The sequence below is a fragment of the Giraffa tippelskirchi genome, chromosome 8 (assembly GCF_054371585.1).
Source record: "Giraffa tippelskirchi isolate mGirTip1 chromosome 8, T2T-mGirTip1v1.2.pri, whole genome shotgun sequence".
Lineage (NCBI taxonomy): Eukaryota > Metazoa > Chordata > Mammalia > Artiodactyla > Giraffidae > Giraffa > Giraffa tippelskirchi.
The window spans coordinates 11,427,967-11,455,463 of NC_137282.1; the positions used below are offsets into that span (position 1 = coordinate 11,427,967).

Here is a 27,497-nt window from a genome sequence, read left to right on the forward strand (position 1 = left end):
GGGATTATCTATGAGTTTCAATTATCCATGCTATTCATTCTTCCCCAATGGCTCAGAGCTGACTTGAACTTCAAAGGGAGGGCTCCAGCCCCTGGATTTATTGTTCTTATTTCATATTAATTAAGTACTTACTACACACCCAGCGTGGCTGAGGCCATTCAGGAGGCACCAGCTCAGCCCGGCATCCCTGGAGAGCAGAGATTGATGATCTCATCTGCCGGGACTTCAAAGCCCTTTCCTCCACAGCATCTTGTCACTGACTGTGGAGGCAGTTGGGATGCTGAAGGCATGACAGGGCAGAGGGAATAAAAGGAGCAGAGAGGTCGAGGCTCTGGGTCAGGCATGGAGTGAGGCTGATCTTGTATCTGAGTCCAGGTTCCACAGTCACAGGAAAGTGCCTTCCAAACACGCTCTGCTAAATGCACGCACTTGGGAAGGAAGTGAGGATGCCTTCTCGTGTGGTGGGCAGACGAACGGACCCAGTAGACCTTAACAGAGTCAGTGTCCCTCATACACATGGCACATGGGCCAAAGGAGCATAACCACATGTTTCTTTGAACATGAATAATTGTATTCACAAAGATATTTCTTTCAGCAGCGTACGTAATAGCAAAAAGCTGTGAACAAGCTAAAAAAAATCCGTTAAGCATCGAAGATTAGTAAAATATTAATTAATCATGGTACATCTACACAATGAAAAACAACGCAGCTGTGGAGAAGAATGAGTTATATCTACGTATGTTAACATGGAGAGATCTAGAGTTATCAAGTTTTTTTTAAAAAAAGCAAGTTTACAGAAGATGACTTATTTGTATGACAAAATGTAAAAGGGTAGCCTATAAAGAGATACATCTGGGGCTTCCCTGTTGACTCAGTGGTAAAGAATCCACCTGCTGATGCACGAGACAAGGGTTCAATTCCTAGTCCAGGAAGATGCCACATGCCACAGAGCGACTAAGCCCACGCACACAACCTCTGAGCCCGTATGCCCTAGAGCCTGTGCTGTGCAAAACGTGCAGCCGCTGCAATGAGAAGCCGAACGAGCACAACCAGAGAGGAACCCCTGCTCCCCACAACTAAAGAGAAGCCCATGCAGCAACGAAGACCCAGCACAGCCAAAAACATAAATACATAAATAAAATTATATAAGAAAGAACGTCAGATGACTAAGAGAGCTTGAGAAAAATGAGACATTTTTAAAAGTGTATGTTAGAGAAAGAGATACATATGTTTATGAATGTTTGCATATGTTAAAAAATGTAAGGAAAATCTGGGAACGATGTATATGAAAAATGTGGAAAGATACTCATGAATGTGGTTACACTGTTTACTTCAGAGGGTGGGGTTGGAATGGACAAGAAAATCCATTTTTCTATAGCAGACTCTATTGTTTGACTTTAAGTATGAACTAGTTTTATAACTTCAATAAAGAAGAACGAAATGTATTGTGAAACTAAAGAGAATAAAAATAGGCTTGTCATTGCTTCCCGGCCACCCTCGACCCCAAAGCTTGCCCCCAAGTGAAATGCCTTGCCAGTTATGACATTTGGAGAGCTGGCAGCATCGCTTGAGAAAACATGGCCCATTTGGCCTCTGCTGCAGCGTCATGGAACAAACAGAAACTTCAGCTGTCAGCTCCAAAGAAAAATACTGATTTGCATAAACATATGTGACCTAAACTTATTCTGTGACTTTGAGATGTCTCACTCTAAACACGTAACATGAATTAAAAGGAGCGCAAGTTTCTAGCAACTGTACCCCTCCTCCCCTATTTTTTTAAAATTTATCTTTAATTGGAGGATAATTGCTTTACAGTGTTGTGTGGGTTTCTGCCATACATCAACAGGAATCAGCCACAGGTGTACATACGTCCCCTCCTTCTTGAACCTCCCTCCTACCTCCCTCCCCCACATTATTGATCCAGAGCATTGAAAATTAGAATGCATCACAGATCCTTAAATCCCATCCTGAGTCAGGAGGAGGGAGGGGGCAGGGAAAGAGGGTTTGCTGTGTGTGCCAGGCCCTGGGCTGGGCACTGGGCCTATGCCGTCCCACTGGACCCTGTGATCATTCAGCAAGTTTGGAGGAAAGAACACATGAGCACACACATTCAAGCATGCGCTAGAAACTACACAATCAGGCACAAAAGAAGCGCCTAAGACTCAAGGAGGCAGTATGCCCATGGCCTTAGAGTGGGCACCTGGCAGGCTATCCATCAGGGCGGCAGAGTAGGGATGCTGGGGTCCCTTGGACACCTTGGCGAGGAGACTGGCTAGTTTGATTGTGCCTGGGTCTACTTCGTCCCCACTGAGGGTCTGAAGCTCTGGAGGATGGAGCCTGCCCATGAGAGGAAGCTGTTATTTCCAGGACTGAAAGCTAACTCGAACCAGCTTACACAAGACATTGAGTGATTTGACTCTTAGAACTAAAAGTGTCCATAAGTAGATGGCTCCATGGGATCAGGACTCAACTAATGTCAGTCAAGTTTCATTCTGTCTCTGTATTTTTCAGCTCTGCTTTCTTCTGTGCTGTCTTCACTTTTCAGCCAAGCTCTTTGAATGTGGCAGCAAAGATGGTCTCAGAAATTCCGTGTTACTTGATTTCTTGCAACTACCTATTCCAATGAAAAGCAAGCATTTGTGCAAAAAAAAAAAAAAAAAAAAGGCCGGGGGGGGACTTCCCTGGTGGTCAGGTGGTTGAGACTCCACTGCAGAAGGTGGGGGTTCAGTCCCTGTTCAGGGAACTAGGATTCTGCATACCACACACACACAAAAAAAGCAAGCATTTGTTTCCCAGTAGTTTCAGCACAAGTGCCAAGGATGCCTCTCGAGAGGACAGCTGGGGTCACGTGCCCATTGCTCAATTAATTACCATTTCCCAGCCTTCTCCAGATCACGTGGATTAGGAATGAGGGTGTAGTCTCCCTCTCCAAAACTGGAGGAATAGTACCAATGGAAGAGAGGAAGGATGTTGGGCAAGCAGACCACAGATGTTTATCACAATGTCTCAGGGAAACCTGCCAGGAAAATGTAAACTGAGAAACTGGGAAGTGTTGGTTTTTTATACCTGTCATCTCTTGGCAACCATAAGGCTTTTGGAAATTGCTGAGGTTCTGAAGACACTAAGGATCCGGGTCTGCCGTGATTTGCCCTCCACTCTTTTGAGACCCAATCCCTAGTCTTCCCTGCTTTGAATCTAGTATAACCCCTTTACTTAGTGGGAGGATGAGAGTGGACACAGAGGCACAGGCTGCCAGGGGCACCTGTGTCCTGGCATCAAGGGGGAGGGGCAGGCAGGGAGTACGAGCAAGTGGGGATCTGGGCAGACATGTGTGTCCTCAGGTGGGACTGCCTCGTGCTGGGGTGCAGGAAGGCTCTCTGCTGGGCACAGCCAGGGTAGGGCTGCCTTGCACCCTTGTTCAAGCGGAGCCAAAATATACTCAATTCAACCAAATTTTCCTTGAGGAAGGAGCACCCTCATCTGCTCAAAGAAGCCATATGGGCAAGCAGAAGCCCTGCTAATAAATGACACAGACAGAACCCACTCCGTTGTCAGCTGTGTGCTTTGGGGGTAAAAATTTAATCATGGAAGTGACGGTGCTTTTTGCAAAGACATAAACATCAGGAATCATTCTCAATCGCTCTCCAGTTCTCCAGCCACTGGAGTGCTGGACATTACCTAATCTACTCCTGGGTTCTGGGCATATGAGAGCACCAGCCACTGGAAGCTACTGACGCCTGTGGTTCCCTTAAAAACACCACACCCACAGCAACCTCTCATCTTTCCATTTCCATTACATGTAGGACTGTATCAGGTATTTAGAAGTTAGGGCATTTTACACTGTTAATAACCTTTGTTTGAATGGATGTAGTGTATATGTGGGGGTCTATGTGGGGACAGGGAATGAATAGGTCCATTCTCAGTCAGAGTTTAAACTCCTAGAGAATGCACATTTGTCCTTCTTTGTGTCTCCACATCAATTACTTTTCTCCCCGTGGTTACTGTGTTAAGAGTTAAACAAATGAAATCACTTCTAATAGAGATGAAATTAAATAACTTATAAATGATGCCTAAACAGTATTTGGTCCATAAAAGATGTTTATATTTCTTTCCCCCTCACTCCTCTTCTCTCTGACCCTCTTCTTACTTCTGATGCTGAAAGAATAAGAATATTCATTCAGTGATATTAATTGGAGAGGAGGGATAAATTGGGAAATTGGGATTAACATACACACTCTACTATATATAAAATAGGTAACTAGTGAGGACCCACTGAACAGCACAGGGAACTCTACTCAAGAGTCTGTACTGAATGTATGGGAAAAGAATCTTAAAAAGAATGCATATATGTACATGTATAACTGATTCACTTTTGTAACGCATCATTGTAAATCAGCTATACTACATTGAAATCTGATTTTAAAAAACAATATTAATATGAGGCCATTTGTTAAGAGCCAGGCATTATGCTGTGTACTGGAGCTACAATGATACAGAAGAAATAATATGTTTTCTTCTTAAGTTCTGTGGACCATCTGGCCTGAAAAATACCCTTGATTGTAATCTTTCCATGTTATATGGAGTTGTAAACAAGATGCTCTTGGATAAAAGACAGTGGAAGGATAGTTTGATAATTTTAATGATTTTCTGGGGTTGGAAGGAGAGCAGAATGCCAGTTTGGAAGGTGATATTTGAGTGGGATCTTGAAGGATGAATAGGAGTTCGCAGAGCCAAAAAGAGGCAAGAGTGTCACAAGCAGAGGAAACAGAATGAGTAAGGCTAGTTTTAAGACTAAAAGTTACCTTGAAAATAACTAGCTTCTTGAACAGAACTATGATCCATTGCAACCGCCAGGTCAAGGGCCCCAAATCAAAGGCTATTGGTGGGAAGGCAGAAAAGCACTTCAGAGCTGGGCTCCATTAATCATCTCACACATAGGGCTCTTCAGGCCCTGGTACTAGCTTTTACATACTTTTAATTTGAGGGTGTTCGGAACTCTTTAAATGATGCAAGTTATTGTTTTCCATTATCTAGAAAGGAACTGTTTTTGAAGCCGAAGACCAAAGACTGAAACCCCTAGGAATTTATTTTAAACTCGGGAATTTCCCGAAGCCTGGAATTTGATGTCTGGGTTCCAGATTTGGGGATAACTGTTGGGCTCCCTTCTCAGACTCTGCCTCCCATGTGTGTCTCCTGCCTCCCCCACCCCCACCCGTACCATCTGTTCAGCAGGGCACAGCTTTCCAAGGCCCTTGCCTGGTAACTCTACCTGGGGAGAGAGGCTGCTCTGATGACCCACCAGATCAAAGATAAAGCCCAGAGTGTTTACAGCATCAGCTTTCGCTCCCTGGAGAGAAGGACTGTATCTTTCTAAATGGCTGCAAAACCCAACTGTGGCTTTTTGAATGACTGGCCCTGTTGACACCTTCAGGCCCAGGCTCCCAGCTGCTGCCCTGGCCCAGCCCAGCGAGGGAGGGAGGGAGACCGCTGACAGGACACCCATCAAGAGAACAAATCTATCAGCCCCATCTTTGCTGAGTACCAGCCTCGCCCTCACACCTGCCAGGCAGTGCCTCCTCTTTCTTGGTAAACGTCTTTGTCCCTTAGTTGGGCCGTGTGGGAGACTCTCGGGGCTTGTGGTTGATTAGCACAGAACCTGAGATCTGGAATCCATAGATCTGAACCAATATTCTTCTTCCAAATGTGGCCGACTGTGTGCCGGAGCCTTGGATAATTATGCCTCTCAAAGCTGTTTACTCATTTACAAGGATGCCAACACGGAGCAGAAGAGGCAGACCAGGGTGGATTGAGGCCAGGGCTCAGCTCCTGCTTGTCACCCTGCCCGGCTTCACAAATTGTCTGTCGTTCCCCAGTTATGGGACCCTCTGGTGCCTCAGTGTTCGTCATCTGTGAAATGGGACTGCTAACGTTCCTCCTTCACAGGGTCAGTAGGAGGATTAAGGAGGATTAAATGAGATATACTTCTGAAGAGCTGAGTACACTGTTTGGCACAAAATAAAGTTTATCCAGGATCTACTGTCCTCCCAGGGCTGTGGAAGGTGCTGGGGTCCCAGGGGCACAGAGCTCACAGTGGGGTAACTGAGAGGAGAATCAAATAGAATAACAAGTACAGAAGCAAATCAGGTTATCGGCCCTCCTCATGCACCTCACTTCAAAAATATCCTCTTATGTGTGTGTGTGTCTATTGTGTGTCCTCACTACACGGCACGACCCCTGCTTACCTCTGCAGTGTGTGTGTGTGTGTGTGTGTGTGTGTGCGCGCGCGCTCGTGTCCTCACTGCATGGCATGGCCCCCGCCTACCTCTCCAGTGTGTCTGTGTGTCTGTGTGTCTGTGTGTCCTCACTGCATGGCACGGCCCCCGCCTACGTCTCCAGTGTGCAGTGTCTGTGTGTGTGTGTGTGTGTATGTGTGTGTGTGTCTGTGTGTGTGTCTGTCCTCACTGCATGGCATGGCCCCCACCTACCTCTCCAGTGTGTGTGTGTGTGTGTGTCTGTGTCTGTGTGTGTGTGTCTCTGTGTGTTTCTCTGTGACTGTGTGTCCTCACTGCATGGCATGGCCCCTGCCTACCTCTCCAGCACCTTGCTCTTTGTCCTCCAGCCATGTTGGACTGCTTTCCAGCCCTTGAGCCCACCGAGCTCTTTCCTGCCTCAAGCCTTCTGCTGGGGTCCCTTCTGCTTTGAACAGTGGTTCCAGGACCAGAAGCATGTCAACATATTCCAGGAACTTGATGGAAACACAAATTTCCCAGCCCCACCCAGGCCCTCTGGAGTCCAACACGCTAACATTTAAGCACCCCTGGCTTCTGCTCAGGGAAGGACCCCCACTTAGCCTCTCAGAAGAGCCCACGTGGCCAGTGTGTGTCTACGTGTGTGTCTTCCTTGTTGACCTGTCATTTCGTCTGGAAGAAACGGAACATCTAAGAGGCCAGTCTGGAACCAGCAGGACCAGCTCTGGATAGATGATGTCAGCAAAGCCGGGCCAGCGCTGGGGACACACACAGACGTCCTGGCCACACGGCCTCATCACTGGACACGCAGAGGCCCAGCGCAGGTGAACCGGCTTAAGTGGAGAGGAACCAAGTCACTTGGGCATAGTTAGCACCTAATGGAAAAGCAGAGACGTTAAGGACGTAATTAACACCTATATTCTAATCTCACTAGTAGCTAAAGTAGGACTTAACCATAAGCTTGAAAATAACAAAATAGCCCCAGGACAAAAAGCAAATCTAGAAAGATGTTGCTAACAGTTAAGTTAGTGATACCTAGGAAACGAGTTTCTTTTTCCTTTGAACATGTTGACTCACTGTAGTTTCACCCCCCCAACAAAAAAAAATCAAGTTCCCTGAGTTGCGTTGTTGCTGCTGAGTCGCTAAGTTGTATGACTTTGTGACCCTGCGAACTGTAGCCCTCCAGGCTTCTCTGTCCACGGGATTCTCCAGGCAGGAATACTGCAGTGGGATGCCACACCCTCCTCCAGGGGATCTTCCCGACCCAGGGATCGAACCTGTGTCTCCTGCACTGGCAAGCAGATTCTTTACCGCTGAGCCACCAGGGAAGCCTGAGTTACATAGCTGTCTTTTAAACATTTGTCAAGGCAAAGATGAGTCTATTCCTGACACATTTTGAGTCTGCATTGTCCAGGAAGACCACCCCACACACACATGCACACTCACCTGACAAATAGCAGTTTCCTTCCACTCAAAGCAGAGTGAGATTCTAGAAAGATCCAGAAGGTGCCATCAGCACACTGAAAGGCCACCAAGTCCTGAACGGGGAGCGGCCCAGGCCTGCGGGCACAGAGGAAGCCCGGCCGCTGATGCGCACGGCAGGCTCCCTCGTCTGCAGAAATAATGCAATTGTGAGGGGCCAGGGAAGCCACAAATAGAACAAAGGAAGGAAAGGAAAAATCGATAGCTTTAGAGAGGAGGAAGGGAGCCAGGCGTCATGCCCGAGTCTTGCCGGCAAGAACAGGAAAGAGGCAGCAGGGCTGGCCGGGGGCCCCTCACTCACATCACAGTCCCCCTGGGTGGGAGCCGTGTTCCTAAATCCCTTGCTAGGCAACCTGCACCCCACCTCTCCCCAGCAGACCCCAGTGTCCATCTCTCACACCTGGGAATGGAATGGGGGAAAGTCTGCGTAACTCGCTCCAATTCTCACTCTCAATAAAAGCACAGAGACTGGAACCCAGGGTTGCCGCCTATCAGTCCAAGCTCTTCCTCAGACACACCACAGCCATCTGGATCAGGAGGGCTCTCATGTCTTAGGGGCCAAGGTGAGTTTGGAAGCCAGGAGGGCCATGTTCCCTGTGTGCCTGGAGCTGCCTTCCCCAGGCCTGATTCACCTGGAAACAGCCTCTGGGGAAACTTGATCCCCTCCTACCCCCGATCCCTGTGCAGCACAAACCGATGGGTATCTCTGAAAGCAGGCGGGATGAGACCTGCAAGTGGCCTTCCCGGGACCTCAGAAGATGAATGCCTTGTTCCTTGGAATTCGCTCCTTCTTCTCCCTCCCCGGAGGGCCTACCAAAAAGAAGGGTCTCAGAGGATCAGGACAGGGCAGGCATGGGGCCCCCAGGGAGCAGGGGGAAGTGGGGTCTCCCCTTGGTTGATCCACGCCCTGAGCCCCTGGGACCCAACATCCCCCCACACCCCCTCCTCTCCCTCTGCAGTGTTTTAGTTGGAAAGTAAGACCCAACTCGTTAAATCAAAGTGGTTTCCCCAGCAACCCTGGGAGAAGCAGGTTTACTTACAACAGGTAAATAATGCATGAGCTCAGGCTGAGAAATACAGCAACCAAGTTCATATTACTAACAGATTCACTGAACCTGGAGGCTTGGCTCCTGAGCCCAAGTCCCAGGGGATAAGGTTGCAATTTCCCCCACCTCACCCCTCCTCTCCTAAGGAATCCTTTCTGCATTCAGGTTGTGCGTGTGTGTGTTTTCTCATTTTTTTTTTCCTGGTTATTTCTTACTCCCTAAATCAAACTGCCTCTGCCTTCAAGAGCAAATCCTCCATGTGGCTTCTCCAATCTTTAAAGACAGGGCACTGAGAAAGTCTCTTCTTTTGCAAAGTCGGACAAAGCAGAACAGACTGGCACCAGGCTCCTTGGTCTGGCAGGAGATGGTTCATTTCCAAAGCCAGTCGGTGTACCTGACAGGTCGGCCAGGTCCCCACACTCCCTGGTATAGATGAACGCTGCCAAGAAGAAATGCACGCTGAACCAAATTGTGAAAGAACAACTCTTGATAAAGACAGTGGGTTCCTCCCTCCCCCCTGAGAATAACTGATACTGAATCTACATCTCTCTACCCTCCTAGAAAGATGTTGGGCTTTCTCTGCCTGGCACTCTGGAAGTCGTAAGTTTTGTTTTTAATTTTATAAATAGGAAATGACAGTACAATAGAGAAAATGCCTTTTCAAATTACACAGTGCCCTCCCAATTTGATATCACCCCCACTCCAAAAAGGATCATTTATGTATTTAGATGATTGAAAATTCAGTACAAGGAGAAATTTTAAAATGCCAGTCATAATAAACTGGCAGGTTTTATGTCGGAGGCGGGGGTGCTTCGCTGATGGCTCAGATGGTAAAGAATATGCCTGGGATATAGGAGACCCAGGTTCAATCCTTGGGTTCAGAAGATGCCCTAGAGAAGGAATTGGCTACCCACTCCAATATTCTTGCCTGGAGAATTCCATAGACAGAGGAGCCTGGATGCAGGCTACAGTCCACAAAGTCCATGGGGTCGCAAATGGTCTGACAAGACTGAGCAACTAATACACACACGGGTTTTGTGGGGGGGGGTGTATGAAAATTTGGTTCCTGCCCAAAAAGATTTGCAAGTTTTGGGGTTCCCCTAGGAGGATAGTTAGCCCTCCAAACCCCAGAAGATGAAGCACTTACAGATGTGTCTAGCACCTGACTCGTCCACCTGCTGTCCTCCTGTGTCAGCAGATGTGAGAGAGCAGCCAGATCCCTGTTTACCTTGGTTCACTGCCTCGTACACAGTAGGTACCATCTAGATGACTAAGAGAAGACAGAGAAGCTGATGAAAACATCTAGCTCTCCTGAAAGCAAAAAAATTAAGCGCTTGCCTCAACACAAGAAAGGAGATTTAGGCAACTACGGCCACTTGTGTCTGTTCAAACATATTTGCGGTATTATAAAGGCGCCTGACTCAGAGATTGTGTGGAACATCAAGGTGTTAATGAATAACTCTCTGTGGAAATGCTCCTATTGGAAATCCCCCAGTTTCTCAGGTGGAAAGGAAGTAATTCACACTGACAATAGATACCGCTTCGTGACTGCAAAACGAGGCACGTCTTCAGTGAGTATCATAGCAACCTCCTTGGGTCTATGAAAATTATGGCAGTTTTGCATTCAAAGCTGAAAACCAAACAGCCAAATTTGTTAGAAAAACTACTCTCGAAAGAGGAAATTCTGACATGTGCTGCCACATGGATGAACTCAAGACATTACACGAAGTGAAATAAGTCAGCTACGGAAAGGTAAATACTATAGGATCACACTTATAGGAGGTGCTTAGCATAGTCAGGTTCACAGAGACTGAAAGATGGTTGCCAGGGGCCTGGGGACAGAGAAGAAGGGGGAGTTGGTGTTTAATGGGTTTAAAGTTTCAGTTTTACAAGACGAAATGAGTTCTGGAAATGGATGGTGGTGACGGTTGTCCCACATTGTGAATGTATTGGATGTGATTGAACTGTAGGCTTAAAAATGGTTCCGATGGTAAATTTTATGTTATGTGTATTTTACTGCTATTAAAAAAAATGGAGAAGAAAAAAAATCCCAGGCACAAATGTAAACAGGATGATGGAAAAAACTTCAGGTTGACTATTGAAGCGGCTTAGACAAAACCACCCAGATAAAGCAATGTCTGACTTGAGAGTGAAATCAAGTGAGATGTTTGGTCTGGACTGAAAATTTGTTTAGTTGGTCCCAGGTCATGCATCCACCGCTCAACATTATGACAGGCACATAAGAAATGAAAACGTACTCGGGAACAGCCAACCGAGGAAGTGATGGAAGGTGTAATTGGAGGGCAGACACCCTGTCTGTCACAGATCTCATGGCAGGGATAGAACAATTACCGGGCAGCCAACAGCTCTCAAGGGCAGGCTGCCCCGGGGATAGTGCAAAGTGATAGCACGCTCCAGAGAATGCTCTGGAAAATCACCACCACCAGAGGTACCGGATTGAGCCCTAACGGCACATCAACAAACCTTGTCCAACTGGGCAAACAGTCTGTCTGTGGGAGAAAATGAATAATTACTCTGGAAGTCATTGACAGAAGCACAAAAGTCTCGGGAGAAACATCCCAAAACTTACTGAGAAAAATAAGACATGCGTGTCCCTGGCAGGCTGGCCCAACTTGTGGAGTAAAACCTGCTACCCCTTTGGAAACCAGAGAGGTATCTGGACACTCACTGACCGTCTCATGGGCATCAGGCTGTCACCTGCTTTGGCATCAATTCAAAAGGCAGTACATCGAAACGATTACGTATCAGTGTGAGATTCTTGTCCCAAACACAGATCATGTTCACCGTTCTTGGCTAGCATAGCACAGACCGTGATAATAAGTTACATAAACCCACTAAGGTTATACCTTAACACTTTGCAGTATACGTAGTACTTCCAAAGCATGATTGGATCTTTTATCAAAGGTGTGCTTTTACATCTATCTTCCCATTTTCACTACCCCAAGAAAACCAGGAGACCAGTTGAAATGGCAGTGTTAAAATAATTTATTTTTATTTTTGGTTGCGCTAGGCCTTTGCTGCTGTGCGTGGGCTTTCTCTAGCTGCAGTCAGCAGGGGCTACTCTCTAGTTGCGGTACATGGGTTTCTCATCGCTGTGGCTTCAGGCACCTGGGCTTCAATAGTTGCAACATGCGGGCTCAAGAGTTGCAGCTCACCGGCTCAGCTGCTCCGAGGCAAGTCGAATCCTCCCGGACCAGGGGTCAAAGCCACGTCCCCTGCACTGGCAGGCGGGATTCCTATCCGCAGTACCACCAGGGAAGCCCTGAAGGAGTGTTTTACAAGAGAAAAAAAAACTCAAGCTGGGCTGGGCCTTTCCCTGGGCCTTTGTGATCTGACCCATCCCTGTAGCTGCACTGGACATTCATTCCTTTGGGACACAAGACACGTTCCTACAGGTCAGCGTGGGTCATCCAAAGGGTACCTTCCAACACTTCACACGCTTCCCTGGGTTACCCCCATAACTGAGGGCCCCAAGTGGATGGGCGACTAGCACACCTCCACCTCCCTTAGCCCCAGGTAAGCCAAGAGATCTCTCTGGCTCCAGGGGCCACTTCATCAGCGCAGGCACGTCCCTCCAGGACAACCTCGCCCTGGGCTCTGAGTCATCTAATCACAGCCTGGTGCCTGTCCATGAGCCGCAGGGAGTAATTTAGGAGTTTGGGCCCGTGGAGTGCCAACAACCCGGCCAGTGAGGGAAGGCCCTGCAGAACTGTTGAGGCCTCGGGTCACGGCAGCAGTGGCTACAGAGCAGAGGATGAAAGGCCAGTGGCCAGCTGGGCAGAGGGCCGACCAGGAATTGGGTGGCGCTCACAGAGGGCTCTGTCCTATGGCACAGAGACCCCCACCCACCAGCGCATGCCTGGTGCAGTTAGGAACCAGGCAGAGACCTCTCTGCAGAGCCACGGGTGCAGCCTAAACCTCTGGTCGGCTTCTGAGGGGGGTGTGAGGAGTCCTCAGTTCCTGTCAGAAGGAATTGTCCACAGCCACAGGGAGGCCAGACCTCCCTCCGCTGGACTAGACTTCACCCCACCCACCTCCAAGCCTGGCTTCTCTGCCAGTTTTCCCAGAATTCTCTTCTGCTCTTAAAATGTCAAAAGCTCCAGTTTAACTGCGCTGACCACCACCCCACCCTTCAAGCTCCACCTCCACCCCTGAAAGGAAATCCAGAACCCCCACATCCTCAGATGAAACTCTCAGCTCTCAGACCCCCACAGCCACACACTTCTCCTGCATCCAGCTCTCAGAGGAAGTCTAGGGGCTGAGGGGAAGGGGAGCGATCAGAAGACCCAGCACTCTGGGCTCCACGTGCATGCGTGCTTGCATGCTAACTAAGTTGCTTCAGTCGGGTCCTACTCTTTGCAACCCCATGGACTGTTGCCTGCCAGGCTCCTCTGTCCATGGGATTCTCCTGGCAGGAATACTGGAGTAGGTTGCCATTCCATTCTCCAGAGGATTTTCCCCACACTGGGATCAAACTCATGTCTCCTGCAGCTTCTGCACTGCAAGCAGTTTCTTGACCGCTGAGCCGCCGGGGAAGACCCTCTGGGTACAACAGACACTGGATTCCATCTTCCCCTCCCCAGACCACCCCTAACACAGCCCCACCTCCCACCCTCCCTGCACTGGGGGTCTGGAGAGCACCCCCAGGACTCAAGCGTGCTTTCCCACACTCCCAGAAGCCTCGTGGGGCAGGTGGTATTATCTGGTCCCCAGAGAAGGACGCTGAGGCCAGTGGGGTTGAGTGCACACAGTAGATAGGACATTGGAGCGGTGAATGGCTGGGCTCCCAGGTCCCCAGGTTGGAGCTCACAGCAACCTCACAGCTCCTCCCACCAACATTCTCCTCTCCCCTGCCGCCCCTACAGCACCCTCAACCCTGCTACCGGACCCTTGAAGGAGAGACTCTGCTCCTATTCAAGCTTCCCTTACCTCTTTGGAAAGCAGGGCACACATTATATCCCTCCACACCCTTGACCTACAAGGGGGACGGGGAATGGAAATTACAACAGCACCGGGGAAGCCGGGCTCTCTTTTGATTCTGCTTGTGAAGGGCATGTGGGGGCACAGGACATCAGAAGAGCTGCCCAGAGCAAGGCCAGGGGCAGCACCCAGGGACAGAGGGCAGGAGAGCTCCTCCCACCGGCAGGTTCCACCTTGCGGGGGGGCGGGGAAGAGGGGTTGCCCCATGCCCATCTGTTCCACCGTTTGCAGGCATGGGCACCTTCTGCTCTGGGTTCTTTCTGAAGGAAGACTTGAGCGGGACTGTTGGGCTTCTGAGACTTCAGTGGTCTAATGGGATGCAAATTGGAATTTGCTCCCACAAAGATGCATTATGCATGGACTTTCTATTAGATTTCACTTGGAAACTCATCATCTATCACCCGACGAGGCCTGCTGTACCTCAGGCCTGTGTCAGCAGTTTCTCGTCATCTGGTATCTGAGGCCAAAATCATCTCCCTCGCAGGAGGGGTCTGGAGGACCTCAAAGTTTTGGAAGGTGGCCCCCAGGTGGATAGCGAAACCACTTCCAGGCTGGCATCTTCCAAGGGGGTCCAGCCTTCTTGTGAGGGGGTGGGACCAAGATGAGAAGGTGGGGCCTGACCCGCGGAATATTCATTGGAATGACTGATGCTGAAGCTGAAGCTTCAATACTTTGGCCACCTGATGCGAAGAGCCGAGTCATTGAAAAAGATCCTGATGCTGGGAAAGATTGAAGGCGGGAGGAGAAAGGGGACAACAGAGGATGAGATGGTTGGATGGCATCATCAACAAAATGGACATGAGTTTGAGTAAACTCCGGGAGTTGGTAATAGACAGAGAGGCCTGGTGTTCTGCAGTCCATGGGGGTCTCAAAGACCGACTGAGCAACTGAACTGACCCATGGAAGCAGGGGATGGAGCCACTTGTCTCAAGATGCCGCAAGGCCCACTGCACAGCCGATGATTGGAGGGAGATGCCTGGGCTAGGGGAGAGGAGGGAACGAAGGCTTTGTCTGAGGGCCCAGACTTCCGCCAAGGGGGTCAGGACCACAGTCTTCTACCCACGGGGGCAAATTAAGTCCTGAGTCTTCTAACAGGATTAGTCTGGAAGACTTTTCTTCCTAAGGGTACACGCACTCACGTTCACACATACACACAGCTCACATCCTTGTACCCCTACGCACACTCACAACACCCACATGAGCACACATCCAACCCTCCCTCACCCCTACATTCACATATACAACAGACACACACACGCTCACACTCACACACATACAACATACACGCACGCTCAGACACAGCATCCCTTTTCAAACACGCCCATGCTCTCACACACACACCCATCTGCTCTCCCATTCACACCTACTCAAACACACGCAACACTGCAACACACGCACCCATACTGTCACACACACCCACACTCACACAGCACATACATGCTTATATACACGCACACGCACATATACACACTCACAATCACACCCATACAACACACATCCTCATATCCCACCCTCAAGATGCAACACATACACCCACACACTCACACATGTTCATTCACATCCAGGATTACCTGTGAGGCCACAGAAGTCAGAAGGGCGTTTTTCTTCATTCATGAAAGGCTGTGGATGCAGCCTCCCAGAGTCGCTAGGATACAGACTGTGGGTGTCGTCAGAGCAATGGTAGCCGATTCCAGGCTCCGGGATGCAGAGATTGGGCAAGGGGGAGCCATGTTCCCTCCACCAGTGGAAAGGCAGGTGGACAATGAGGCACAGGAAACCCAACAGGAAGAATCCGCTTGGCATTGAAGGCATAATACGGTGCCACGTAGGAAAGAGAGTGCTCAGCCCCTGAAGCCTGTGAAACAATCCATCATCAACTGCTATTGACCAAGCATCTGCTGCGTGCCCAGGCTGAGCTGGAGGTCGTGAGACCCAGAGTCTGCCTGTTGGGAGGCATCAAGCCAGTTCACAAAAGATAGCCCACAGTTCAGGATGGGAACAAGGGCTTTGAAACTGGAAGCGCTCATCTGGATCGTCAGAGAGGCAAAGTCACTGTGGGCTGGAGTGATCCCGGAAGGAGGAGATGGGAGAAATGGGTGAGGGCTAAGACTTACAGGCAGGACCATGGGAGGCATGGGGAGAGGAGCCAGCCCTGAAGAACTGGGAGATGAGAGTCCAGCCCCTGCAGTGCACTGAGGTTAGGGGCCTGGCTTTAAATTCACCTTTGCATCCTCTGGGGAAGTGTCCTTTAGCTGTGTTTCCAGGTTCATCTCCTCCAGGAAGCCACCCAAGATCTCTCCCTCCTCAGAGCCCAGCACATCTAAGACTTTAATTTCTTGTCATCTCAGATTTAGACCAATTTAGCACATAATAAGTTTTCATGATAAGTCTCTGTTGTAAAGAGTAGAATTCCTGTCTACCAGGAAAAGGTCATATAAACCAAGAGCTACAATAGCAGTGTATTGATGCTTAAAAGAATTAATGCTTTTGAGCTGTAGTGTTGGAGAAGACTCTTGAGAGTCCCTTGGACTGCAAGGAGATCCAACCAGTCCATCCTAGAGGAAATCAGTCCTGAATATTCACTGGAAGGACTGATGCTGAAGCTGAAACTCCAATACTTTGCCCACCCGATGAGAAGAACTGACTCACTGGAAAAGACCCTGATACTGGGAAAGATTGAAGGCAAGAAGAGAAGAGGACTACAGAGGATGAGATGGTTGGATGGCATCACCGACTCAATGGACGTGAGTTTGAGTAGGCTCCAGGAGCTGTTGATAGACAGGGAAGCCCGGCGTGCTGCGGTCCATGGGGTCGCAAAGAGTCAGACAAGACTGAGTGACTGAACTGAACACTAACAGTGTCATTCCCTTACACAGAGTGGTATAGGGCTCAGAAGTGGAGAAGCAAAAATCCAAATAGGACAATCAGAAAAGGCTTCAGAGGGACTTCCCAGATGGCCCAGTGGTTAAGACTTCGCCTTCCAGGGCAAGGGGTGTGAGTTTGATCCCTGGTCGGGGAGCTAAGATCCCATATGCGTTGTGGCCAAAAAAGCCAAAACATAAAACAGAAACAATATTGTAACAAATTCAATAAAGACTTTAAAAATGGTTCACATCAAAAAAAAAAAAAAAATCTGTAAGAGAAAAGGCTTCATAGAGGCAATGATGTTCAAGGCCTTGTCACTGTTCATCAGCTTACCTCTGGTCCCCCATAGTAAATTTTGTTTATTACATCATACACCTCTTCATCTATAATGCTTGCTTGCCTGCTAAGTGGCTTCAGTTGTGTCTGACTCTTTGCAACCCCATGGACTGTAGCCCGCCAGGCTCCTCTGTCCATAGGATTCTCCAGGCACGAATACTGGAGTGGGTTACCATGCCTTCCCAACCCAGGGATTGAATCTCATCTCTATGTCTCGTGCATTGGCAGGCAAGTTCTTTACCACTAGCGCCACCTGGGAAGCCCACCATACCTCTTCATCTCCTATAATGCCTTGCACAAAACTGGGCATCAGGAAGTTCTTAATAAATTTATTATCTTGGTTATTCATTCAACACCTACTGGCTTCTTTTCATGCTCATTGGAGGAACTTCTAGGATGCTTCTTCACCCTCCAAAATTTCAAAGTTTATACCCAGCCAGCTCCCACACTTGAGAGGGCAGCACATCAAGGGAAGGTGGACTGCTCCCTGGGCAGTCCTATGGTCTTTTCTCTGTAGGTCAGAGTGTAGACAGGAACTGAGAATCTTAGAACCAGGACCTCAAAGATGTCCTGTATCTTCCTTCCACAGCCAGGGGCTACAGATAGTAAGTGGGTGTGCAAAGTCCCAAAGGTGGTTAGATAAGCTCAAAGGAAATCATACCTTAAAAACTATGCTTTGATCTAACTTGACAGTGGAGAATCCTGACCTACCTCATCTGGTGGCTTCTGGAGGAGGTGAGCCTTATCTCCAGTGATAAGTTAGTTGATAGTCTCTCCTGTCAGTGGGATGGACCGAAAACCCCACTTAACTTCTATGCTCTTCCTCCCCAAACCCCTAACTCCAGTCTAATCATGAGAAAAACATCAGCCAAATCCCAGTCGAAGGAGACATGATACCTGACCAATATTCCTCAGATATCCAAGGTCATTCAAGACAAGAAAATCTGAGAAACTGTCACAACCAAGCATAGGCTATGGAGACACCAAACTGAGTATAATGTGGAACCCTGGATTAGAACAGAAAAAGGACTTTAAGAAATCTGTATAAAATTTAGACTTTAATCATAGTGATGTATTAATGTTGGTTCCTTAATTTTAACAAATATACCATACTGCTGTGAGAGGCTAGTAGTAGTGGAAACCAGGTCCTGGTACATGTGAACCTTCTGTACTATCTTTATTCTTTTTCTAGAAATCTAAAAATGTTCTAAAAGAAAATTTTAATTAAAAAAAAAAAATTGGGAGGACTTCTCTGGTGGTCCAGTGGTTAAGATTCCACAACTTTCACTGCAGCAGGGTATGGGTTCAATCCCACATGCTGCACAGCATGGCAAAATATACAAAAATAAAATAACTTTTAATTAAAAGTTGTTTTTTTTTTTAATTTTGCTTTGCAGTTATAAAAACACGCTACCCATCCTAGTTCTAATGAGTGTGAATAACAGACGCTCAGCCCAGGGCTCGCTCTGTCCCACCGCATGTTCCTTAGACACATTGACGTCTCTTTAAGTTCCACCTGGTTGTGACAGTCTCTCAGACTTTCCTTGTTTCTGATGACTTTGGTGGTTTTGAGGAGGACTGGTTGGGTATGTTGTAGAATGTCTCTCAGTCAGGATTTGTTTGATGTTTGATTCCTCAGCTTGACTTCAAGTCATTTAGAACCACAGGGGGTCGTCTCTTTCCTCTGGGCAGGTTAGGGAGGGAGGCAACTGTGCTTTTCTCTGCTACGAAGCCTGTGTATAGGGCAGATGAGAAGCCAGTGCAGAAAGGTAAAGCCATACCTTTATGGCCCAGAGACCACCCGGGCCGTTCAGAAATCAGCCTTGGCATCCTCGCTCCAGAAGTGCTGGGCCTGATGCATCTCTCAGCTTCGCCTCCTGCGGGAGCTTCAGCCTTCAAGAGAGAGTCTTGGCTGGGGGACTGGGGGCTGCAGAGAACTAGGTCTGTTCGCATCTCCCCAGAGCCAGTTCCGAAAGAGAGGCTTCTTCTCCACAGCCAGCTCCTTTGGTCCATGGGGACCCTTGAAACTGAGAATACTTGGGTCTACGAGATGTTGCCTTGACAACCCATCCTTCCAGGTGTGGGGGAGAGAGGGCGATGCTTGTGTGAGTTCCGAAAAAGACAGGACGCTAGCTGAGCTGACTCTAAGGTTGTCATCATCTTTACCTCTCCCCCGGCCCCACCCAGGTCCCTTCATTCTACAGTTTCTTAGCCTCAGTCCTCTGATCCAGCCACTCCTTCTAGGATGCCGCCCTGGTGAGGGGGAGGCAGCCACCGGGCACTGAACTGTGTGGGTTTGATGGGAGCTGGCAGGCAGACTCGGCGAGCTAAATCCAGTGGACCATTCGAGATGTCTAGACAGGAAGCCAGGCTGGGAGAAAAGCAAGGCCACTCCCTGAGGCTGGAGGCCTGAGGCGGCCGGGCGGGCAGCAGCCACTGTTTCAGGAGCCCGGAGGATCAGTCCCCGAGGGCCAGGGTGGGGCGGGGTGGGGGGCAGCTCAGGGCATATCCTCATGGAAGTGCCTTGCCCCCACACAAGTGCAGCAGGGGCGTGCCAGCTGGAGCAGACATCCCATGAGGGGGCGGTGCTCAGGTGACCATATAGCCCACCTTGACCCTGAGGTTGAGTTGGGGAGAGGGGGATCTGGCATCAGGCCTTCAGGCTCTCATCCCAGAGCCAGTACTGACATCCAAGCAGGGCAAGGAGAGGGGGAATGAAGAGCCATCCGGAGTTCAGCCCTGGGACCCCGAACCAGTTAGCCTGCCTGTCAGTTTCCCCATTTGTAAAATGGGCTAATCGGACACCTGCCACGCCTGCTTCATGGGTCATTAGGACAAGCAGGTAAGATGCTAATCGAGAGAAGACTTGTGTGAAGTGCTTGGCAGGCATGACGATCACAAATGATGTTTATACTGTAAGCTTCAAGGCTGTTGAGATATTCGGTTGCATTGAACTGGCAGGCTCGAGTTCTTTGGCTGACAGTCACTGAATCACTTAGATTTTTCAGGTCATTTAGTTCCAACACACTCATCTAGTCCTTGATGAAAGCTGGACATGGTTCTGTGACCTTCCGAGGTCCTAGAACAAGTTGGTATCTGAGTCCAGGGGCCCGCAGTCCAGGGTTCCTAATTCCCACCAGGGGCTAGAGCGCCATGCATGCCACGTGGCATGCTTTTCCGCATCCCACTTCCATCACTGAGCGCTGGTTTCCGTCCCCTGCATTTGCATTTTAGCACACACCCACTCTCAACAGCTTATCCTAGAACCAAACACCCCTGCCAGGTTCTGGGATCTTTAAGGAAATACAAAAGGGTGAAAGACACAACAGAAAGAAGATAAGCAAATGTGCCTTTGGAGGCCGGCCAGTGTGTATCGGCAGGACACCCTGGAGCTCCCGCCCTCAATCTGTTCACCAACCTGTTTCTCTCCCCAGTCAAGCTGCTCCTGAAAGCCTCTCTGGGAAGACTTCCCAGATCCACCAGGGCCTGGCAGCTTCCGTGGCTTGGCCCTGTCTGAACCAAGCACTTCCCTGGGTGTCACTCACCCACCTTCCACCTTGCTCGCTCGGCACTTGGCCTTGCCCTCTACACCCAGCTGCTGGGCCCAGCAGCTTGCACTGCCTCGCCCGGCTTCTGTGTGAGAATGCTTCCCCACTCTCTGCCTTAATCCCAGCCAGGCGCTTGACATACATCTGACGTCGATCCTGAATCGTCTCTTGATGTATTCGTCCCCTGCTTTTATTGGGTCACGAGCTCACCCTCTCCTTCTCTCTGCATGTTTGTGTTGTTGGTCTGAGACAGTTATAACTCAGGGGGTCTCATTATCAAGAAGGAAGAATTGCTCACCTCTGGTCTTGGGTTGATTCAATCAGGAGGCAATTGGACTCCATTGGGTCCCAACTCCATGTCTCATCAGCCCTGGCTCCAAAGCTGAATTCCTGCCATGCTGTCTCTTTAGAGTGACAATTCTGTCTTTGATTTAAAATCCAAACTACTAGACAGATAAATAAGTCCATTTTCTCTTGCCAGACAGTCTCCTTACTCTGACCTTTTACTGTCTGATCATAATGTTGTTTGAAAGGAACCTGCGGACCTGCTACCAGTGTAGAAAAGGGAGAGGGAAGGGAAGCAGAATACAAACACACAAGCGTGCACACACGTGTGTCCATGTATGTTTTGCTGTCAAATATAACTTCTCTCTAAATGATGAAGTATTGATTTGTCTCTGTAAGCATACATGATCTCCAAATGATATACACAAATATGAAAATAACAGCTGCCATCGGAGAAAGATTTTCATGATATATATTTTTCTGCCTTTTGAATTCATAAAACTTTTTTATGATGAATTATTTCATATGTATAAAAACATATGGATGAATGTATGAATTGAGATAGGATTAATAAATAATTCCTCCCTGTGGATCTACCACCCACCATAAGAAATGGAGCTTTACAATAGGATTAAGACTTCTTACAGCATGCCTCTGGTCCCACAGAGGTCACTGCTATCCGCTTGTCCTCAGTCTTGCCTGCTTTTATTTTTTTTCTTTTTAATTACTTATTTATTTAGCTGCACCAGGTCTTAGCTGTGGAACAAAGGATATTTAGTTGTAGTGTTCATACCCTTAGTTGCAGCACGTGGCATCTAGTTGCCTGACCAGGGATTGAACCCAGGCCCGCTGTATTGGGAGCATGGAATCTCAGCCACTGGACCACCAGGGAAGTTCCAAATTTGCCTGCCTTTAGAATTGTATTGTGGTGTTGGAGAAGACACTTGAGAGTCCCTTGGACTGCAGGGAGATCAAACCAGTCCATCCTAAAGGAAATCAGTCCTGAATATTCATTGGAAGGACTGATGCTAAGGCTGAAACTCCAATACTTTGGCCACCTGATGTGAAGAACTGACTCATTGGAAAAGACCCTGATGCTGGGAAAGATTGAAGGCAGGAGGAGAAGGGGACAACAGAGGATGAGATGGTTGGATGGCATCATCAACAAAATGGACATGAATTCAAGCAGACTCCAGGAGATAGTGAAGGACAGGGAAGGCTGGCATGCTGCAGTCCATGGGGTCGCCAAGAGTCAGACACAACTTAGGGACTGAACAACAACAGCAATACATCCCCAAGTAATATATTCTTTCACTTCACTTGTTTGGAACTGTACAAAGATGGTGTCAAATTGTATGAATTTTTCTATGACAAGTCAATGTCTGTCACCCTGGTTGTAAGATTCATTCATGCTGATGCTTGATTCACGTGTTTTCATTGTGTTGATGCTCCACTGTATGAATATGCCCACTTTATTGACCCGTTTTCCTGGTGTTAGACGTTGGACTGTTTCCCGTTTTTGCTGCTATGCGGTTTCTATGCCTGCCTTTGGTGCACGCATGTAAGAGGGACCTAGGGTGTGATCCTGGCAGTGGTGCTGCTGGGCCAGAGAGTAGCTGTACCTTCAGTTCACTGACCAAGATAGCTGTGCTAATTCACATTCCCACCTGCACATGAAGGGTATTTGTTCCTCTGCCTTCTCGTCAACTCGATATTAACAGACTCCACATTAAGCGGGTGTAAAGTGGTGTGATATTATAGTATGAGCTTAATTTACATTTCCCTGGTTACTGGTGACATTGAAAACATCTTCTTATGTTGGTTATCCATTCATAGTTCCTATTCCATGACTTTCTGAATTTTGAACTATGTGAACATCTTAACTATTCAAAAACATATATGTATTGAAATGTACTTGTAATATTCCATTTCTCATATGCAAAGGGTCACTGTCCCTGCAAAGCACACAAATACTCTCTCTGAAAAGTGTCACCATAAATAAAATTGCTAGGCTTCCCTGGTGGCTCAGTGGTAAAGAATCTGCCTGCCAATGCAGGAGATGTGGGTTCGATCCCTGGTCTGGGAAGCTCCTACACGTCACAATGCAACTAAGCCTGTGGGCCACAACTCCTGAGCCTGTGGTCTAGAGCTCAGAACCTCAACTGCTGAAGCCCGAACACCTTAGAGCCCGTCCTCTGCAACCAGGGAAGCTGCCGCAATGAGAAACCCACGTATGGCAACTAGAGAGAACCCTCCACTCGCCTCAAGTAGAGAAAAAGCCCGCACAGCAATGAAGAACCAGGACAGCCAAAAATAAATAATAAATAAAAGATTTTTTTTTAATTGAGGACAATAATACATTGGTGAGTGTTGTGGGCTAAATTTTTTTAGCTTTTTTTTTTAATTGTTCGTTTTAACTTCTTTTAAAATATTTGTTCATTTGTCTGTTTGACTGTGTCAGGTCTTATTTACAGCTCACAGGATCCTTGTCACAAATGCAGGATCTTTCATCACGGCCTATGGACTCTCTATTTGCGAGACACACGGATTCTCTAGCTGTAGTGAGAACGCTGAGTTGCTCCACTGCATGTGGGACCTTAGTTCTCCAATCAGGGATCAAACTCACACCCCCTGCACTGCAAGGTAAATTCTTAACCATGGACCACCAAGGAAGTCCCCTGTTATGGGCTAAATTGATGACCTGTCAAATTCATATATTTAAGCACTAATGCACAATACCTCCAAATGTATCCATATTTGGAGATAAGGTCTTGAAAGAGGTATTAGGTTAAAAAGAAGTCTGTACGGTGGGCCTTAATCCGATATGACTATGTCCTTACAAGAAGAAGGAAAACAGGACACAAATAACACAGAACAGTGAAAAAGCAGCCATCTGCCAGCCAGGCTGAGAGGCTTCAGGAAAACCCAGCAGCTTGCCCTTGAACTTCCAGCCTCCAGAATGGTGAGAAAAGAGTATGTTTCTGTTGTTTAAGCCCCCCAGGCTGTGGTACCTTGTTCTGACAGTCTGAGCAGACTAATGCAGCAAGCACATTGCTGTTTGCACAGTGCTCTCACATACTCATTCATCTACTCATTTATCATCAAATATTAATGGAGCCCAGCCCGGGTGGAAGGTACATTTCATTGTTAAATCCTCCCTGAGTCAGGAATAACGATCCCTGCCTTTAAAACAAGAGGACTGAGTCTCATCGTGTTTGGGTGAGTGCAGAGAGGCAAAGCAAATGGCAAAGAAATGAAGGTGGCTTTTGTGGGCCAGAGAAAACTCAGGCAGATATGATCAGCTTTAAATACATGACTGCTACGTGGGAGACAGAATCTATTTTTCTTTATGTCCCGAAGGGATAGAAGTATGGTAAATAGGAAGAAACATCAGGAAGACAAGTTTCACTTAGAAAGAAAAACTTTGCACAGTCAGAACTGTCTAAAGATTCCCAGCCCGTGGATCGAACCTGGGTCTCCTGCATTGCAGGCGGATTCTTCACCATCTGAGCCACCAGGGAAGCCTAACAACAATTCAGCAAGATGTCTCAAATGTAGTGAGCTGTTCCTAAAGAAGCTGGACAACCGCTTTATGAGAGATGGTGTGTATGTGTGCATGTGTGTGTATGTGTGTGTGTGTGTGTGTGTAGAATAAGGGTCAAGCTTCAGGTTTGTGGCTGGAGGACATGACCTTGAAGGGCCCTCCCCATCCAGAGAGTCACTGATATCTCTGAGACCATGTGGTGGACCAGAAAGAGAAGCTGTCTTCTGGATTCTGATTCTCCAGTCTTCCCACCAAGCCAAGCTGCCTTTGAACAGATTAGCAGCTGGATAAATACATCCTGGGCTTCCCTGGTGGCTTAGACAGTAAATAATCTGCCTGCCATGTAAGAGACCTGAGTTCAATCCCTGGGTTGGGAAGATCCCCCGGAGAAGGAAATGGCTACCCACTCCAGTATTCTTACCTGGAGAATCCCATAAACAGAGGAGCCTAGCGGACTACAGTCCATAAAGTCACAAAGAAGCAACTAAGCACTCACAAATACATTCTAATGATGACAGTATCCACTGAGTAGCCTGGGGACAGGACACAGCAACAGAGAGTGTCCAGTTTTTGAAATGAGAGCGTTACTTCTACTCACTTTCTCCTTCTCAGAAGTCTTGATTGCAGCCAGGTAGGTAGCAGGGAGCAGGAGGGAACATGCAATTTTGAGAACCTACTTAAGCACTGGGGTTCTCATACACCTTGATTGCTATTTCATCTTTATATTAGCTCCAGCTGTGATATCATTCTTTATCTCCACTTTACAGATGTGGAAGCTGAGACTCCAAAGAGGCCAGGCAACCGTCCAAGCTTCCAAAGCTAAACCACAGCAATGACCTTGAGCCAATTCCCCACCTCGCTCTTGGAGCCAGAGCCTGCCTGATTCCAAAATCCATCATGTCTTGTTACCTAATGGGTATCGGAATGTTAAAAATGTGGGTTTTCTTTCTCTAAATCCAGACTACTGTCCTTGAGAACAAACCCAGGATAAACAAGTTGTCTTGGATAGGACTTACAGGCTGGGGGGTGGGGGGTGCGGTGGGGGGGATGTGGAAACACTTCCTTCCTATTCTCTGATTGGACAATTGACACCTTCTCAGCTTCAGGTAGGGCTTCAGTGGTAAAAAATCTGCCTGCAATGCAGGAGCTACAGGAGACATAGTTTCGATCCCTGGGTCAGAAAGATCCCCTGGAGAAGGGCATGGCAACCCACTCCAGTATTCTTGCCTGGAGCATCCCATGGACAGAGGAGCCTGGTGGGCTACAGTCTGTGGGGTTGCAAAGAGACTACTAAAGCGACTTAGCATGCACGGCCCCAGATAAGGGGCCGGCTCTGCCCTCGGTCCCCAAGTTCTCTCCTAACATATTAAATATTTATTGTGCACTGAGTGAATCTCTTCTCCTCCTCCTCTCTCTCTGAACACTTTTATTTCCGGAGGTGATGAGGCCCACCTCTAGAAGAATCTCTCCGCAAAGAAGGGAGGGATCACTGGCCAAGGCACAAAGACCTACGTGGGCCCTGTGTCCAGCTGAATGATCTATTCAGTTTTCATTGATCTGCGAACTGAGCTGAGAGCCCTTTAAGCTGGCAGGGAAAGAGGACTCTGAGTGGGGAGTGCACTTCTCTTTTATTTTTTTCTTTACCCCAAGGCAAAATGCAGCTTCTGTTTTAATCTGAGCCCCACCCTCCTCGGTTAGGACAGATAAACAGAAAGCTGGCCATGGTCCCCCCACTAGACAGTAACAAAGGAAGGAAGGCTTGTTTTTGCCTGGGAGCTGGAGGGCTGGAGGAACCTACTCTCCGATTTAACAGTCCGTCAAGGAGAGGAAGCCAGGAAGGTTCCAGAATAGGAAAGAGCCTTCCCTGCTCTCTACCAGCCTTTCTCTGACTTCTAGGGGCTTCACGTGGTCTCTTCCATGCCCAGAAGTGTCAGAGCTTCAGTCCTTCCTAATGCTGCCTCGTCCTGGAGCTGAGCCTCCTTAAGCTCCGGAGGTTTTCACTCTCACCTCAAGCTTTGCTTTAAGAATCCTCCCCTCCACCAGCCTCCTAGCTCCAGTCCGCCTCATCATTCAATCCATCTGACCTTTCTGGAACTCAGAACAGAGGACATTACTTTGTTAGAGATAATAGACCCAAAGGGGTGGAGAGTCTCTGGAACAAAGAGAAGAAACTAACGTGTATTTTTTTTCCCCCTCAGGAAGTTTAACTTTGGTCAGGTGAGCACAAAGGGAGGCAGGGTAAATAGAGTGTTTATGAGCCAGTGAGTGGCACCTTGCACCCCTCCTGGAGATCAGACCGGGGAGCGCTGCAGAGTGGCGGCCTGGGTTCTGCCTTTTAGGGACTTGGTGGAGGAGGCCAGCTCTCAGCTGTCGAAGGGGAGGGCCGGGCCGCTGTCTGCTTTCTAAGGGGGGGAGAGGTGCTCATTCAAGGGAGCTAAGGCAGGGTCCAGCGCAGCTGGTTACACCAGACTGAGAACTTACCTGGTGGTTCAGCGGCTAGGACTTCGCACTCCCGAGGCAGGGGGCCCAGGTTCCATCCCTGGACAGGGAACTAGATCCCACCGGCCACAATTAAGAGTTTACCTGCGGCAACTAAAAGACCCCACCATCCCTCAGTTCAGTTCAGTTCTTTGAGACCCCATGGGCTGCAGCACGCCAGGCTTCCCTGTCCATCACCAACTCCCGGAGTTTACTCAAACTCGTGTCCATCAAGTCGGTGATGCCATCCAACCACCTCATCCTCTGTCACTCCCTTCTCCTCCTGCCTTCAGTCTTTCCCAGCATCAGGGTCTTTTCCAATGAGTCGGCTCCAAAGCGTTGGAGCTTCAGCTTCAGCATCAGTCTTTCCAATGAATATTCAGGACTGATTTCCTTTAGCATGGACTGGTTTGATCTCCTCACAATCCAAGGGACTCTCAAGAGTCTTCTCCAACACCATCCCTCATGCCACAGCTAAGATCGAAGATCCCACATGCCACAACCTGGGGCAGGTAAATAAATAAATATTTTTTAAGAAGAAAAAAAAAATGGGAAGGAGACTTTTCACTTCAAAAAGAGAGAGAGAAACAGAGAGACTGATTCTCTAATACCAGAACCAGGGAGACAGGAAGGTCACTGCCCTTTCAGGGACCACGCAGTGTTT

At 48.4% G+C, this 27,497-nt stretch overlaps 1 long non-coding RNA gene across 1 annotated transcript; it reads right to left on the reverse strand.

The window, feature by feature from the left end:
• Positions 1 to 4,080: 4,080 nt before the first annotated feature.
• Positions 4,081 to 27,497, reverse strand: LOC145518889 (uncharacterized). The gene is made up of 2 exons (XR_014063417.1): positions 26,837 to 27,497; positions 4,081 to 7,123 (listed from the first exon to the last, which is right to left on the reverse strand). It is a non-coding gene; the product is annotated as an uncharacterized LOC145518889 (long non-coding RNA).